Raw genomic sequence first — 15,720 nt, 5'->3', positions numbered from 1 at the left:
ATGAAAGAAAGAAAGAATGAATGAATGAATGAATGAGTGAATCCAGGATCGATCTGGAAACACACCAGGGCTCAGACCTCTTGGGCTAAGTGCCACTTTCAGTCCTCTTGGGCTGTGTAAGACCAAAGAGAACACCCCAGGCTATGGCTTACTCCAAGGGCTCATAAGCACACACACACACACACACACGCGCGCAAACACACGCACACGTGCACATGTGCATTCGAGGGAAACTTCTGGGCAGGGCCGGACTCAGACTCAGACTCCACTCCAGGTCAGCTCTGCAGCCTCCAGAGCATGGGAGTAGCAGGGGATGCTGAGCCCTCAGCCTGCTGGCAGGCCTCACTCTTGAAAGCTGTCAGCCAGCTGCTGGCAGTCCAGCTCCCCCATCGGCTCTGGGCCCTCCGGAAGCTTCACCCCCGTCTTCCGGTCCACACACCAGCACTTGCCACGCTGCCCATCCAGAGATGGGTAACACTGCTTGGGGTGGAAGTTGCCATTGCGGTCGCAGTTGGGGATGGGGATGATGTAGAGGTCCTCGTGGGTGCGGCTGGGGGAAGCGGCCAGCCGCTCCAGGGCCCGGTGCAGCTCGCTCTGGCAGGCGCCCTAGGGCAGAGGCCGGGGTTCCTCCTGGGGTGCCCCATTGACCTTCATCTTGCCCCCATTGGTGCTCCGGTCTCGAATTTTGGCCATGTGCTTCTGCAGGCACCTTCGGTCATGGGCGCTGCAGGGGTTGAAGCTGCTGTTGGGGTGGTCACCTTCATCCTTGTCAGAGTGCTGCTGGCTTTGCCGGATGGCCTCGACCTCTGCCAGCTCCATACACACGCCTTGCCCGAGCATCAGCGTGTGCAGGGGCTTCTCCACCCCCCGGGGCGGGGAGCAGCGCAGGCCCGAGACGCAGCGGCGGGTATACACCCCGCAGGGCATCCCCAAGCCCAGGGCGCAAGTAGCACAACAGCCGCAGTCAGGTTCCCGCACCAGCTCCGTGCAGCCCACGGAGGGGTGGCAGCGCGCCAGCTTCTCCTTGGTGCAGGTCGGGCAGTGAATGGCTTCGTCGCCCAGGCTCAGCCCGGGCCCGGCCGCCAGCAGCAGGATGGCCACGAGGCAGAGGGGCAGCATGATCGCGCGAAGACTGGGCGCGGGCGCGGGGCGCGGGCGGGGAGCGCAGGCGCGCGAGCGGGCGGCGGAGGGCACACGGCGGCAGCGCCCGGAGCGCCTGGAGGACCCGACCCGGAGGGCTCAGGGAGATGGGTCGGCCCGGCGGGGCGGGCGGACGCAGTCGGAGCGGGGAAGTCAGCAGGCGGGCGGCGAGGCGACGGGGCAGGGGGCTGAGCCGCTGCTCCCATATTCTAATGGCTGAAGGGCTGCCGAGGAGCCCGTGTGCACATGTTTTCCTTGGTAATTAATAATCAGAGTTCTGAGGTCTTTGTAAAACACAACTTTCAACAGAGTGACTGCCCAGCTGAAAGGCTGAGAGGGTTGGCCACAGAGATCCACTCAGAGGAGGAAGCAAGTCCCAGGGCGGTTCACCTCCTGCCCGGCAGCCTGGTCTGCAGGGTTCCTCAGCCCCACTGTGACCGTGAACAACTCTCAAAGGTGAGCATCCGGAAGAAGTGAGCGATGTCTTCTGCAAGCAACACGTCCACTCTAACAGAGGGCGCCTCCCTGGGAAACAGCCTTCCCAGGACGCCGTTTATCCCAAATTCCTTTTTGTTCTTGGACAAAGAAGAGAAGGTTCAAGTCCCTACTTCACACTTCTCCCTGGCTTCAGATCATGGACCCCAGACTGAGTACGACGTTGAGAAAAGGGGAACACGAGAAAAAGAAATCCAGAACCAGCCACTTCGCAAGCAGTAACAACCAAACTTGAAAGGACTACAGTTTTGTTGTCAGTAATGCTATCTGTGGGCCTCCACTGGCCCTTCCATTGGTGGGCCCAGGGTACTTGGTTTATACTCAGGCTCTGAGTATAAACGGAAGGGCCAACGTCTTAAGCCTGATACTCTTCAAAGCAGAGAAAGGAAATCACCTGCACCGTTCTCTGACCGGAAAATAATCAAAGTTGCGGTATTTAATGAACTTTGAGTTTATTCTTGATATCATTACAGATTATTTAAGTATATGGAGATATATTCTATCAAAACCAATTAACCTCGTTTAAAAAAGCACATTTTCCAGCAGAGGTGGGGGATGGAGACAGCAAACCACCATGGCATGTATATACCTATTCAACAATCCTGCAGGATGCAGGATGTGCACATGTACCTCAGAGCCCAAATACAATAAAAATAAAAATAAAAATAAAAAAGCCCATCGATGATAGACTGGACAGGGAAAATGTGGCATATATACACCATGGAATACTATGCAGCCATAAAAAACGATGAGTTTGTGTCCTTTGTAGGGACATGGATGAACCTGGAAACCATCATTCTCAGCAAACTGACACAAGAACAGAATATCAACACTGCATGTTCTCACTCATAGGCGAGTGTTGAAATGAGAACACATGGACACAGGGAGGGGAGCATCACACACTGGGGTCTGTTGGGGGGGACTAGGGGATGGACAGCAGGGGTGTAGGGAGTTGGGGAGGGATAACATGGGGAGAAATGCCAGATATAGTTGATGGGGATGGAGGCAGCAAACCACATTGCCATGTATGTACCTATGCAACAATCCTGCATGTTCTTCACATGTACCCCAAAACCTAAAATGCAATAAAAAAAAATGCATTAAAAAGGACCGGGCGTGGTGGCTCACGCCTGTAACCCCAGCACTTTGGGAGGCCGAGGCAGGTGGATGACGAGGTCAAGAGATCGAAACCATCCTGGTCAACATGGTGAAACCCCATCTCTACTAAAAATACAAAAAATTAGCTGGGCATGGTGGTGCGTGCCTGTAATCCCAGCTACTCAGGAGGCTGAGGCAGGAGAATTGCCTGAACCCAGGAGGCGGAGGTTGCGGTGAGCCGAGATCGTGCCATTGCACTCCAGCCTGGGTAACAAGAGCGAAACTCCATCTCAAAATAATAATAATAATAATAAATAAAAATAATAAAAATAAAAAACATTTTCTCCACAAATATTTCTGTCGTCTTTAAAAAGTCTCCTTTTTGAGACAGGCTCTTGCTCTGTCACTCAGGCTGCAGTGCAGTAGCATGATCATGGCTCACTGTAACCTTGAACTCCTGGCCTCAAGCAATCCTCTCACCTCAGTCTCCCAAAGTACTGGGATTACAGGTGTGAGCGACTGCACTCAGCCAAAAATCTCATTTAAATGTACCTATCTGAGCAGCTTATCTTAGCCCTCTGAAGCCAATACACTGTTACAGAAATCAAAGCTCCCTTGCCTCTGTTCATGACCCAAAACACCAAGAATCAATCCTGCTTATACAGGATCGACTGATCAGTTATAGAATTCTGTTCTAGCCTTTTTCCCCTACACGCCACACAGCTTTCTCACTCAGTTTTGTGCTCTGTGTAAAAGAATTTCAGTCCAAATCTATTGGACTGTCATAGCAAGGCCTTGTTTTCCAATTCTTCAAAAGTTGGTGGTAACTAAAATAGAAAAGAGATTCTTATCAGAAAGAAACTTAGAGATTTGATTACATGAAATTTAGCCAGTAAAATATTCCATGCTATACATTTACCACATTTTCTTCTTTCATCCATCAGTGGACATTGAGTTTATTTGTATATCTTGGCCACTGTGAATAATGCTACAAAAAACCTGAAACCCTTTCTCAAAAAAATTAAAAATAGAACTACCATGTGCAATTCTACTCTACAATCACGCTCAGATTATATAACCCAAGAAAACTGGAATCGAGATCTTAAACCACTTTTTTTTTTTTTTTTTACAAATGATGATCTCAAGGGAGGAAAAGTTCAGATTCAAACAACTCAAAGAGGTAAATTTGTAGGTTAAAAAAAAAGCTGAGGGCCTCAATATTATAGCTTCTCTTCTGTGTGCTGATACTGTGCCCAGCAGTGTGGCATGCCATATGATGAAGGAGACTGAAAAACAACTTCCGATGCTACAGTGTCCAGGGGCCTAGCTCATTCTCTATAGTCTGTGATCCACATTACCACCACAAAGTTCATCCCTGCACTTTGAAGGTCCCAACTTATGTAAATTCTACACATCACAGGAAAATAAAAACAACAGTTATTTTAAATACTTAGAATGGAGGAATAAAAAGTACAAAAGAAAATATTATATGACTGTATGTAGCTTGTCTTTTGATTCTCTAGAAGAGATGATTTGAAGTATCTGGCAGAAGAAATTTCAAAGTGGCAAAGTGTTCAAGATGAAGCAGAACATAAAAGTTTGAAAATTTTGCAAGCTGACAATGCAGTAGAAAAGAAAAACCCATTTTCTGAGGAGAAACTGAAGTCAGCTGCAGAAATTTGTGTAAGTAACAAAGAGCCAAATGCTAATCACCAACTTGATGGAGAAAATGTTTCCGGAGCAAGTTAGAGAAATTTGCAGCAGCCGTTACTATCACAGGCCCAGAGGCCTGGGAGGGGAAATGGTTTACCGGGCTGGGTCCAGGGTCCCCCTGCTGTGTGCAGCCTCCAGACTTGGTGCCCTGCATCCCAGCTGCTCCAACCATGGCTAAATGAGGCCAAGGTACAGCTCAGGTCATGGATTCAGAGGGTGCAAGCCCCAAGCTTTGGCACCTTCCTCATGGTGTGTTGAGCCTGCAGGTGCAGAGCAGTCAAGAATTGATGTTTGGAAACCTCTGCCTAGATTTCAGAGGATGTATGGAAATGCCTGGATGTCCAGACAGAGGTGTGCTGCAGGGGCGGAGCCTTCATGGAGGACCTCTGCTAGGATAGTGCAGAAGGGAGACACTCAATGACAGCCCATGAAAGCAGCTTGGAGGAGAGCTGTGTCCTGCAAAGTCACAGGGGCAAAGCTGCCCAAGGCCATGGGAACCCACCTCTGGCATCTGTGTGACCTGGATATGAGACATGGAGTCAAAGGGGATCATTTTGGAGCTTTAAGATTTGATCGCCCTGCTGGATTTTAGACTTGCATGGAGCCTGCAGCCCCTTTGTTTTGACCAATTTCTCTCATTTGGAATGGAAGAATTTATCCAATGCCTGTACCCCCATTGTATATAGGAAGTAACTAAGTTGCTTTTGATTTTACATGCTCATAGGTGGAAGAGACTTGCCTTGTCTCAGATGAGACCTTGGACGTGAACTTTTGGGCTTGTTGAAATGAGTTAAGACATTGGGGAACTCCTGTGAAGGCACGATTGTAATTTGAAATGTGAGTACATAAGATTTGAGAGAGGGGCCTTGAGCAGAATAATATGGTTTGGCTATGTCCTCTCCCGCAAATCTCATTTTGAATTGTAGGTCCCATAATCACCATGTGTCATGGGAGGGATTCAGTGGGGGCAGAATTTTCTCATGCTGTTCTCATGATAGTGAATAAGTCTCATGAGATCTGATGGTTTTATAAATGGCAGTTCCCCTGCACATGCTGTCTTGCCTGCCACCTCATAAGATGTGACTTTGCTCTTCCTTCACCTTCCTCCATGATTATGAGGTCTCCCCAGCCATGTGGAACTGTGAGTCCATTAAATCTGTTTTTCTTTATAAATTACCCAGTCTCAGATATGTCTTTATTAGCAGCACAAGAACAGACTAATACACCAAGAGAGAGTATAATGCCCCAGAGCCAGGTCCACTGTGACCTGTGGTAACAATGAGTGGGCACAGTTACTGGGACCTGGAGCACAGAGCATGCATCAAGATGCCAATTGTCAGGAGCTGTGTGTGGCAGTTATCTACTCCACATAACAAATTAACTCCCGCATTTAGTAGCTTCAAATAAACTTGATTATCTGACAGTTTCTGTGGTTCAGGAATCTGAGAGGGGCTCACCTGGAGACCTCTGACTCACAGTCTCTCAAAAGCTGCCATCAAGTCGTAGGCCAGGCTCATCTCAGGGCTCACCTGGGGAAGGATCCTCTTCTAAGCTCACACATGTGGTTGTCAGTATTTGGAAATGGAACCCTTGGAGGTTATTAGGTTAGATGAGGTCATGAGGGTGGGAACCTCGTGAATGGAGTCAGTGGCCTTACAAGAAGGAATGCCAGCAAATTCTCTCTCTCTTTTTTCCATGTGAGGACACAGCAAGAAGGCAGACATCTGCAAATCAGGGAGACAGCCCTCAGCAGAAACTAGATGTGTTGATAGCTTAATCTTGGATTTCTCAGCCTTCAGAATTGTAGAAAATAAATGTTTGTGGTTTAAGCCACCCAATCTATGATGTTTCATTATAGCAGCCTGAATTGACTAAGACAGATATCTTAAAAACCACCATCCCTTGTTGAGCAATACTGTTCTGCTCCTTAGGCTGATTTCAGTTTTCTTTCATTCAGTGTTTCATAACTTTAATTTGCTTTTTAAAAAATTCATCTAGATCTTTTATTCCTTTTATCCTAAACTTCAAACCACCCACTTTCTTCTCCAAGTTTTCTACTTGACATCATTCACTTCCTTTTCCTTCTCCTTCCTTCATTTCTCCCTTTCTCCCTCTTTCCCTCCCTTCCTTCATTCCTTTTGTCCTTTCTTCCTCCCTTCTTTCTTCCTTTTTATTTTTTTATCTAACTCTTTCCCTGGCAATTGTCCTTGACTCCTTTATTTACAGTAGTCACTCTTGATGGAGGCAGAGAGAGCATTTTGGATCTCCAAATGACTATGAAATCTTTATGTGTCTCATTAGAGCATGCAGGTAGTACATGTGTTTCAGTAAAATTGAGGAAGGCTGACAGAGACTCTGTGGTCTCTGCTGCATTTTCTCTGAAATAGCTACAGCTCTGCAAGTACAAGACACCATATTGTGTTAAGGCCTATCTAGCTTGGGCATCACTGTATCTTTGTCTTCCTAACAAAATGAAGTGGACATTTCAAAACATCAGGAGATGGGACAAAAGTTTTCTCATGTTTTTACTGCTTATTAAATGAAAAACAAACAATAATCTAATGTTACATGGACAGTTTTCAGTCCTCTGCCTGCAAAGGGGCACCTATTCATTTGAACATGCCTTACCCCAAATCCTGTCCTCAGCAACTGTAGATACATCACAACAGAGGGGTTGTCCTAACCTATAGCAGAGGCTCCTCAAGCTCTGCCAATCTACTGTTATAGAAGTGGAACAAGAGGTGTTCTGGTCCATTTAGTTACATTTCCCTGGGCAAAAATCATGTACACATGGTAAAATTCAATTACATTCTCTGCCCAAGATGAAATCCAATTACACCCTCTGCCCAATGATAAAATCTCATCACAGGTTCCTTTTGCTTCATTACTATAGAAAGAGACAGTTTCTCTATAATCTATTTATAGAGGCATACACACCTTAAAAAGGAAAAAAAAAGAGGGCCTCAAGTAGGAGATTTGCATTTATTGGTCATTTTATTTCTGGGCAGATGTTCAGTCTTTCTAACTTGAAAAGCATTTAGCAACTTTGGTTAACCTTACTAAGATTAATGGTCACAATACATTTGAATCCCCTGTTGCTCTAAGAAAGATTAAACAAAAGTTATGGGAGGCCCTGGTTTTAGACTGAGCTATTACGCTGGGCCATAAGAGACCAGACCAAACCAAAATGAAGTCACTCATACTAAATACCATACAATTAAACTGGAACTCTAAGGAAGCAGGTAGATCCTACATCAGACCTGTTTTCCTGAAATCAGGGGATACAAGTCAGAGTCAGTGTAATAAAAAAGTCCCCTCTGCTTTAATGCTTATGGAAAAAGTAACCTGCAGTGACCTGAAGTGAATCAGTCCACTTTCGTTCTGTTGTTCTGCTTCCTTGTTCTCAATAGGACCTCTCATTCTATTTTATAGAATGGAGGCATCTCTGATTCACAAATCATGAAAAAAAAGCCAGTCAGATAAGCAAATGATTATTACCTCTTACTGAAATAACTCCCAATGATCTTTGTTAACATCTAGCAGTAACCAAATTTTCCCAGGAAAACTTTGGGAAAGGACTATTTGTGGATTGTAAACCAAAAAGTGACTAGGGCAGATCGCAAGTGAGATTTAATTTACACTCAAGAAAAAGAAACACAAGTTAAAGTAGTATCTGTGACCTGTGTCTTTTCCAAAGAGGGTTTTGTGAACTTCAATATATAAACAGGAAAGAGTAAGAAGGTGTGGAAGCAACAAGCGGAGGGAGGGCAGGCAATGATGCAAGTGGTGAGGCTTTCATTAGCGCCCGATGAATCCATGTTTAACACATGCAAAGAAGCGGGTAGAGGAAAAAGTCAATTCATTTCATGCTCAGTAAATCCATATTTTGCATAAAATAAAGTAAGCATGTGAAATTCCAGCTCCCTCTTTGGGAAGAAGAGGAAGGCAGTCTTATTCGTGACTCAGTTCCTAACTTTAACTTTCACTTTGGCATACTGATTTGGGAGTCCTAAAACCTTCGTTTTTATTTATTTGTTTAGAAACAGAGTTTTACTCTGTTGCCCAGGCTAGAGTGCGGTGGCACAATCCCTGCTCACTGCAACCTCCACCTCCCAGGTTCAAGGGATTCTCCTGCCTCAGCCTCCTGAGTAGCTGGGATTACAGGTGTGCACCACCACACCCAGCTAACTTTTGTTTTATTAGTAGAGATAGGGTTTCACCATTTTGGCCAGGCTAGTCTTGAACTCTTGGTCTCAAGTGATCTGCCCACCTCAGTCTCCCAAAGTGCTGGGATTATAGGCGTCTCCCCAAAAAAAAAAAAAAAAAAAAAAGTTTTTTTTTAAAATAATCTCTCTTCATAGGTTTGACCTAATCATTCATTGTTAGTATGGTTTATTCCTAGAAGGTGAGAGGGTTAGGTCTCATGTTGGTAGGAAGGCTCATTCCTAAGAGATCTTGAAGTCTCACGTTTCACAGGGAAATTAGATGGAAAAAGAAAGAAAGGAAAAAAAAGTTGAGGAGGAGTCAAGGGCCAAATTATAGCAAAAAGGGAGGGCAACACTAGAAAACTGATTCAGACTATAGTACCCAGAAGTCCATACCTCAATAGGCAGGCAGGAATGAAAGTGGTGGGGGGACACTGGTGAGTAGATAGGTGTGTATAATTTATCCTGAAGTTTAAATTGTCTAACTTCAGTTTGCAAAGCTTCAAACAAAGCACAGTCTTAATTTCTTGTGATTTTAAGTGAGAAAAATGGGAGCAAAAAATTGCAAGCGTTAGTTGGGAGACTGGAAGCAGGAAAGTATTGAAGCTTCAGTCTAAATAAATAGTAGACAAATAATAAAAATGGAAAAACAATGAACAAGTCTAGAAGCTAATAACAGGTTTACTGTAGTTTCTTTTGAAACAATTTTTCTCTCTGCAGTCCTCATTTTTACCAAAGACAAGTCATAGTAGGAGCAATTTATTTGTAAAATAAATTTTAGTCTTACTACACTTGGCCTGAGTATTTGCATAAAGTGAAGCAAGAGTAATGATTGGCCAATAGGCTCTTTGTGTTTCAGATTTTGCTCATCAGAGTATACTTTACTTAATTGTTAAAAATCATAAATAGATCAAAAGAAAAAAGTTACCTTCTTAAAATAATTTCAACTTTTATTTTAGATTCAGGGGGAACATGCACAGGTTTGCTACATAGGTATATTGCATGATTCTGAGGTTTTGAGTATAAATGTTCCCATCACCCATGTAGTGAGTATAATACTCAATAGTTAGTTTTACAACCCATGAGCCCTTCCTCCCTTCTACCTCTAGTAGCCCCCAGTGCATATCATTGGCATCTTTATGTTCATGAGTTCCCAAATATTTAGCTCCCACTCGTAAATGAGAACATGATGTATTCAGTTTCTTATTCCCGCATTAATTCACTTAGGATAGTCGATGCATCCATGCTGCTGCAAAGAACATGATTTCATTACTTTTAATGGCTATATAGTACTCCAAGGTGTATATGTACCACATTTTCTTTATCCAATCCACTATTGATGGACACCTAGGTTGATTTCATGTCTAAAAGTTTTCCTGCCTAAACAAAAAAATAAAGAATCAACAATGTTTCAAACAAAAAGGGTTATAAAATATATTTCAATCCTCTATTAGTTCAGTTCTATGAAATTAATTCATTTCATTTGATATTGGGGTTAGTAACCCTCATGAGCACAGTAGCTCTACAATGAGACTCCTAGAAATTTGTTTCTCTACTCTAGTGGTACAATCTCCAAAGTTATCAGAAGTCAACATTTAAAAGCACCCATCAGAGTCCTTTCTGTGAACTTCCCTAAATAGGCAAGTTTTGGACTATAGCTGATTATTAACTGATTTTTGAGAGGAAACAAAGTAAAACAATAACTGTCTGTGGAAGACAAAAGCTTTAGGACAGCATGGTTAAAGACAAGGAAATTTGGTTATTTCTGTGTCAAAAACAACATAATAATCATAATTATTTTGATAATGTATACTAAGACAATTCAGAACTATAGGATCTGTGTCACTGCACTCCACCTGGGAGACAGAGCACAACTCTCTCTCAAAAAAAAAAAAGAATTATAGGATCTTATACAATTTTGGAACATATGTTAATAACACATTTATATAAGTAGAACCCAAAGAAAGTTAAAAACCATATCATATTTGAATGTTTCTTGTATGATTTTAACATATGAAGTAAACCAAATATGTTTCTTTTAGACTTCAGGGGACCTATTATCTAAAAAAGCTAATGAAGTGCATATCATTGAATTACAACTTGAAATTTTAATGTTTGAAAGTTTCTCAAATGTCAAAGGTTAAAAACACTATATTGCATTATAGAATTACAAGTCACTTTAAAATAAGTTATTCACTTAGCCACAATGATAATTCAAAGACTTCAAAAATAAAAAACATTAACTTTTTGGTAGAGCAGAGACCCAGTTTCCTAAACAATAGAACCTAATAAAGATGGAATGAAGCCAACTGAATATCTCGCTCTCTCCCTCTTTTATTTTTTAGTTTACTAAAAATGTAAAAAACAAATCTTTTTATCAAAACAGAAAACCAGCTGGGCGTGGTGGCTCATGCCTGTAATCCCAGCACTTTGGGAGACTGAGGCACGTAGATCACTGGAGGTTAGGAGTTTCAGACCAGCCTGGCCAACATGGTGAAACCCCCTCTCTACTAAAAATACAAAAATTAGCCGGGTGTGGTGGTGTTCGCCTGTAATCCCAGCTACTCTGGAAGCTGAGTCAGGAGAATCTCTTGAACCCAGGAGCTGGAGGTTGCAGTGAGCTGAGATTGCACCACTGACTCCAGCCTGGGCTACAGAGTGAGACTCTTCCATAGGGAAGAAAAAAAAAACTGAGAGAGAAAACCAAATTTTACTTTTACGTTAGTGTAGCATTAACACTAAAGATAATTTTTGTTTCTTTGTTTGGTTTTGAGACAGGGTCTTGCTGTGCTGCCTAGGCTAAAGGGCGTGGCTATTCACAGGTGCCATCCCATTACTCATCAGCACAAGAGTTTTGCCATGCCTTGTTTCTGACCTGTGCCGGTTCACCCCTCCATGGGCAACCTGGTGGTCCCTCCTCCAAGAAGGTCACCATGCTAAAACTAATTTTTAATAAAACCTTATAAACAAATTCATCCAATCTCAATAAGTTTGACCATAAGGTAAGATTGCCATAAACCTCTCATAGCCTGTTATAGTTTTCTATTAAAGAACAGATTAATGCTCCTGGGAAACCATTGTTTTTGACAAAGGAGCCCAGTATGTAGCATCAGTGTACATTTTTTTTTAAATAGAGACGGGGTCTCGCTATGTTGCCCAGGCTGGAATGCAGTGGCTATTCACAGGTGTGATCCCACTACTGATAAGCACGAGAGTTTTGACCTGCTCCATTTCCAACCTGGGCTGGTTCACCCCCACCTTAGGCAACCTGGTGGTTTCTCGATCCTGGGAGGCCACCATATTAATGCCGAACTTAGTGCGGACACCCGATTGGCATAGCGCACTACAGCCCAGAACTCCTGCGCTCAAGCAATCCTCCAGCCTCAGCCTCCCAAGTAGCTGGGATTACAGGCATGTGCCACTGTGCCCAGCATCAGTGTGCTTTTGATATTAATGTTGAATTCATGGAAAAAATAAATAATTTATTTTAAATTTTAACCAACTTGATCACACACAGAATTCCTTTTATAAGATCTTTTGAAGCAGGAACAGCCACAAGAAAAAGACCTCTCAGACACAGAACTAGGAAGGAAGGGGCCAGGAGCAAGGCGACATAGTTGTCCAACCGCCAAACTCATCTAACAAAGAGACACTCTGCCTTGATATAGGCTTACAACTCTAGATATTACACATGAAAGGGTCTTGGGTTTACAGCCTTAGAAATTACATGTGAAAGGGTCTTGGTCCATGGAGTAGGCGTTGGGTGGGGGTTTGATCTTGTTTAAGAAAGAAACAATGCCTTCCTGAAAGATTCCCCCATACCATGCCTGCTATCTATAGGAAGGCGATTAAGGAGGCGCCGGTCGGCCAGCCTTTACTTCTATTGAAACGCAGCGTGGAAGTCAAGGGGGAGGTGATCTTAGATACTTGGGTTTCTTTCCTCACTATCTTCCACAAACCTTCTTCAATTTGCTAACACCTTTAGCCTTATCCTATCATTCTGCCTTAGCATAAAAATTTACTTTGTTTTCACTTTCTATATCCAATTAGTTTTTAGTTTTATCCATCTTTTTTACTCTTTTAATTTACGAAAACCTCTAAACTAGGCAAAATTACTTCCCCTTTAACAGAAAACATATTCCATGCCTTCTCATAAGCATTTTACCAAAATATATCTACTTTTCTTATAACTTTGCATATAGAATTGTTTCTTTTATATCTAGTAGCTTTCACCACATACACTGATTACGTTAACTGCTAGTAACTCTTATTTTTAGTAAAAAACTTAAAAAGTTATTTTTATTGTGTACTAGATGCAGAGTCCAGGACAAAGGACAATGCCTGGAAGTAGGCCCCTTTATATTTTAAAGGCCCAAATCTAAAACCATAAGTTTATGTACAAGTTAAGTACCAAGCAATGACATAAAAGCAAGTTTTATGACCTTAAAACATTTAGCAGATATACTATCAAACCAGTGGACCAATAACCTTAGAAAAAATGTCTAAATTAAATTCTGAAGAAGTTCCTATTTTTTTATGAATATTTTTAAAATTATCTTTATTTACTAAAGATTATTAAAGTCACATGAAATAAAGCCATTTAAGTTTCTATTTTTCTGATAAAATATTTGATTTAAGCACCTACGTTTTCATTAAGCCAATTAGTTGGAGTGCTTTAATATATTTTGGTTGTGAAATATCACATACACATAAAACATATAAATACATAGACAAACAAACATAAACAGAAGCAGCTTTTCCAGATGTGTAAGATTTTTCATCTGTCAGTTTTAAATAGTGCATTTTTTTTAAAAAAATTCACTCTCCAATTACCTGTTTTACTGTCCTAAGCAATCCTTAGCTAGGCAACTCCAAATTTGCATTTCTAAAGGAGAAAATTTGCATCTCAAAGTATAGAAAGAGTCTGGGAATTTAAGCTTTTTTAAAATAAGTTTGGCTGTGTTAGATGACAATTTAAAAATGAATGCTAGGGTAACACAAAATTATATAAAGTTATTATGAGATGTTATAAGGAGACCAATTCCATTTACATAGGTCTCTAACTTTTAATTGGACCACTGAACTTAGGAGAGAGCCCACACTGAATCTTAGGTCCCCAGAAAGAGACATGCCATGGGGACTGGATCATACAATGTTTTCACAGTGCATTTCATTACAAAGACATTCCCCTTGGGCAACCCAACACCAATCAGTCCACTCTGTGATCAGCCCATTCACTAGCCATTATGCACATCAGAGTCAAGTTTTTTTTAAATACAAAGTCATTTCTGTTATCACCATCTCCCCTCAACCAAAAAGATCAGGTAAAGCAATACAAAAGAGAGTAGAGTTTTAGATCTCAGAAGACTCTGTCTGTTGGAGTAGTAGTCAGGTAGACATGAGCAGGGCAGGAAAAGCGCCCCCCACCAGGATTATCAGGCAACCATCAGGTGATGGTCAGGCAGTTGTTAAGCTGTCGCGCTACAATAATAACTGATCGCAGCTGGCGCCAGGGAAAGACAGTCTCAACTAAATAGAAACACCTGTAACTGGTGATCAGCAGCTTCTGGATAAGATCTCAGAAGTTAGCTGTGTGAAAGAAAAGTATCTTGGCCCTGTTCAAGACCACTCAGGGCAAATCTGCCTCCTATTCTATTCAAGTCATACATTTGCTCTCACAGATAGATGCATATTCTGATTGCCTCCTTTGGAATGACTTACCAGAAATGCAAAAGAATGCAACCATCTCTCTCTCCTCTACCTGTAACCTGGAAGCCCCCAGTATGGGGGCCTTGTTTTGAGCTGTCTCTGCCTTTCTGGACAGAACTAATGTACTTCTTACATATTGATTGATGTCTCTTGTCTCCCTAAAATGTATAAAACCAAGCTGTGCCCTGACCACCTTGGGCACATGTCCTCAGGACTTCCTGAGGCTGTCATGGGCTCCTCAACCTTGACAAAATAAACTTTCTAAATTACCTGAGACCTCTCTCCTAAGACCTTGCCTTTTTTTTGAGCAAAAGTTTGCATGTTTATTCTTCTCAGTTGACTGAATTCTGTTTTTGACTAAAATAGTATTGCAACAGAGGCTACTCTTGGATTTTTAAAGAAGAATGTAGTTTAGACACTGAGAAATGTCCTTTTTAAAAAAAAAGTACACTGTGGAAGCATCTGTTCTGGCACTACCAGACTTTTTTTTCTGTACCTTATGATGTAAATTTTGCTATTTGATTTTCACCTGAGTTTTTTCCTTCAATGTGCAAATTTAAGGCTTTTTAGCTGAGAATTGCCTAGGGCTGTGAAACCAGTTATTAGAAATCTGAATGTCTTAAGACAGAAAAAAAAGGGGGGAGTCTTTGTAAATCTATAAAATGAACTTCTATCCATATGCCTAATACATCTTTATTTGTATTTATTTGTTGTATGCAAAATGTTTCACTACTAAAAATATATAAAAGAGCTTAAAGAAACATAAAAGTGCCTAAATCAGATAGTAAAAAAGACTAGTCAAATTATTTTTCAAGTTTATGTAACTTAAGTAAAATCTTTAATAAATAAACTAGCTTTAAAACTATTGGTAAAGTAATATTAGAAATGTGTTAAGAATTGCCAGCATACATTTTTGTTTACATTTAGTAATCAAGCAATTTCATACATATCCCTGCCAAATACCCTAAGGTGACAAAATTTGGCTAAGAGTTACATCAGAATGAGGTACTGCTGTGTTAAGGAAAAAAGATTCTCTTCCTGGGTTCATGAGGGGTGTTGTTTCAAAGGCAGGATCTTCCCAGCACCGTGCCTCCATCCACGCTCCCATCTGGAAATGTAAAGTTCTTTGTCTAACTGTCCCCAGCAGGGCTACATGGAAAATTCAGTTGAGCTTCTTTGTTCAAAAAGCCTGCAGAAAGCTCTGGGAGGAGGGAGCTCTGCTTCCGACCAAGCAGCCAATCCAGTATCAGAGTCAAAGATCAATCACTCCAGAGGAAATTTGAAAGAACTCTTCTCAATGGACAAGAACATGAATGGGGAGGGAATAACCCAAGGATTAAAATCCCATGCTCCTTGCCTA

The 15,720-nt window shown here is 42.0% G+C and overlaps 1 pseudogene; it reads right to left on the bottom strand.

The window, feature by feature from the left end:
• Nucleotides 1-254: 254 nt before the first annotated feature.
• Nucleotides 255-1,119, bottom strand: LOC135272631 (insulin-like growth factor-binding protein 4; annotated as a pseudogene).
• Nucleotides 1,120-15,720: the final 14,601 nt, after the last annotated feature.

The sequence above is a fragment of the Aotus nancymaae genome, unplaced genomic scaffold (genome assembly GCF_030222135.1).
Source record: "Aotus nancymaae isolate 86718 unplaced genomic scaffold, 86718_ANA_hifiasm-v0.15.2.pri h1tg000119l, whole genome shotgun sequence".
In the NCBI taxonomy this organism is placed as follows: Eukaryota; Metazoa; Chordata; class Mammalia; order Primates; family Aotidae; genus Aotus; species Aotus nancymaae.
The sequence above is the reverse complement of the archived record's forward strand: the minus strand, read 5'-3'. Positions and strand labels throughout refer to the sequence as shown.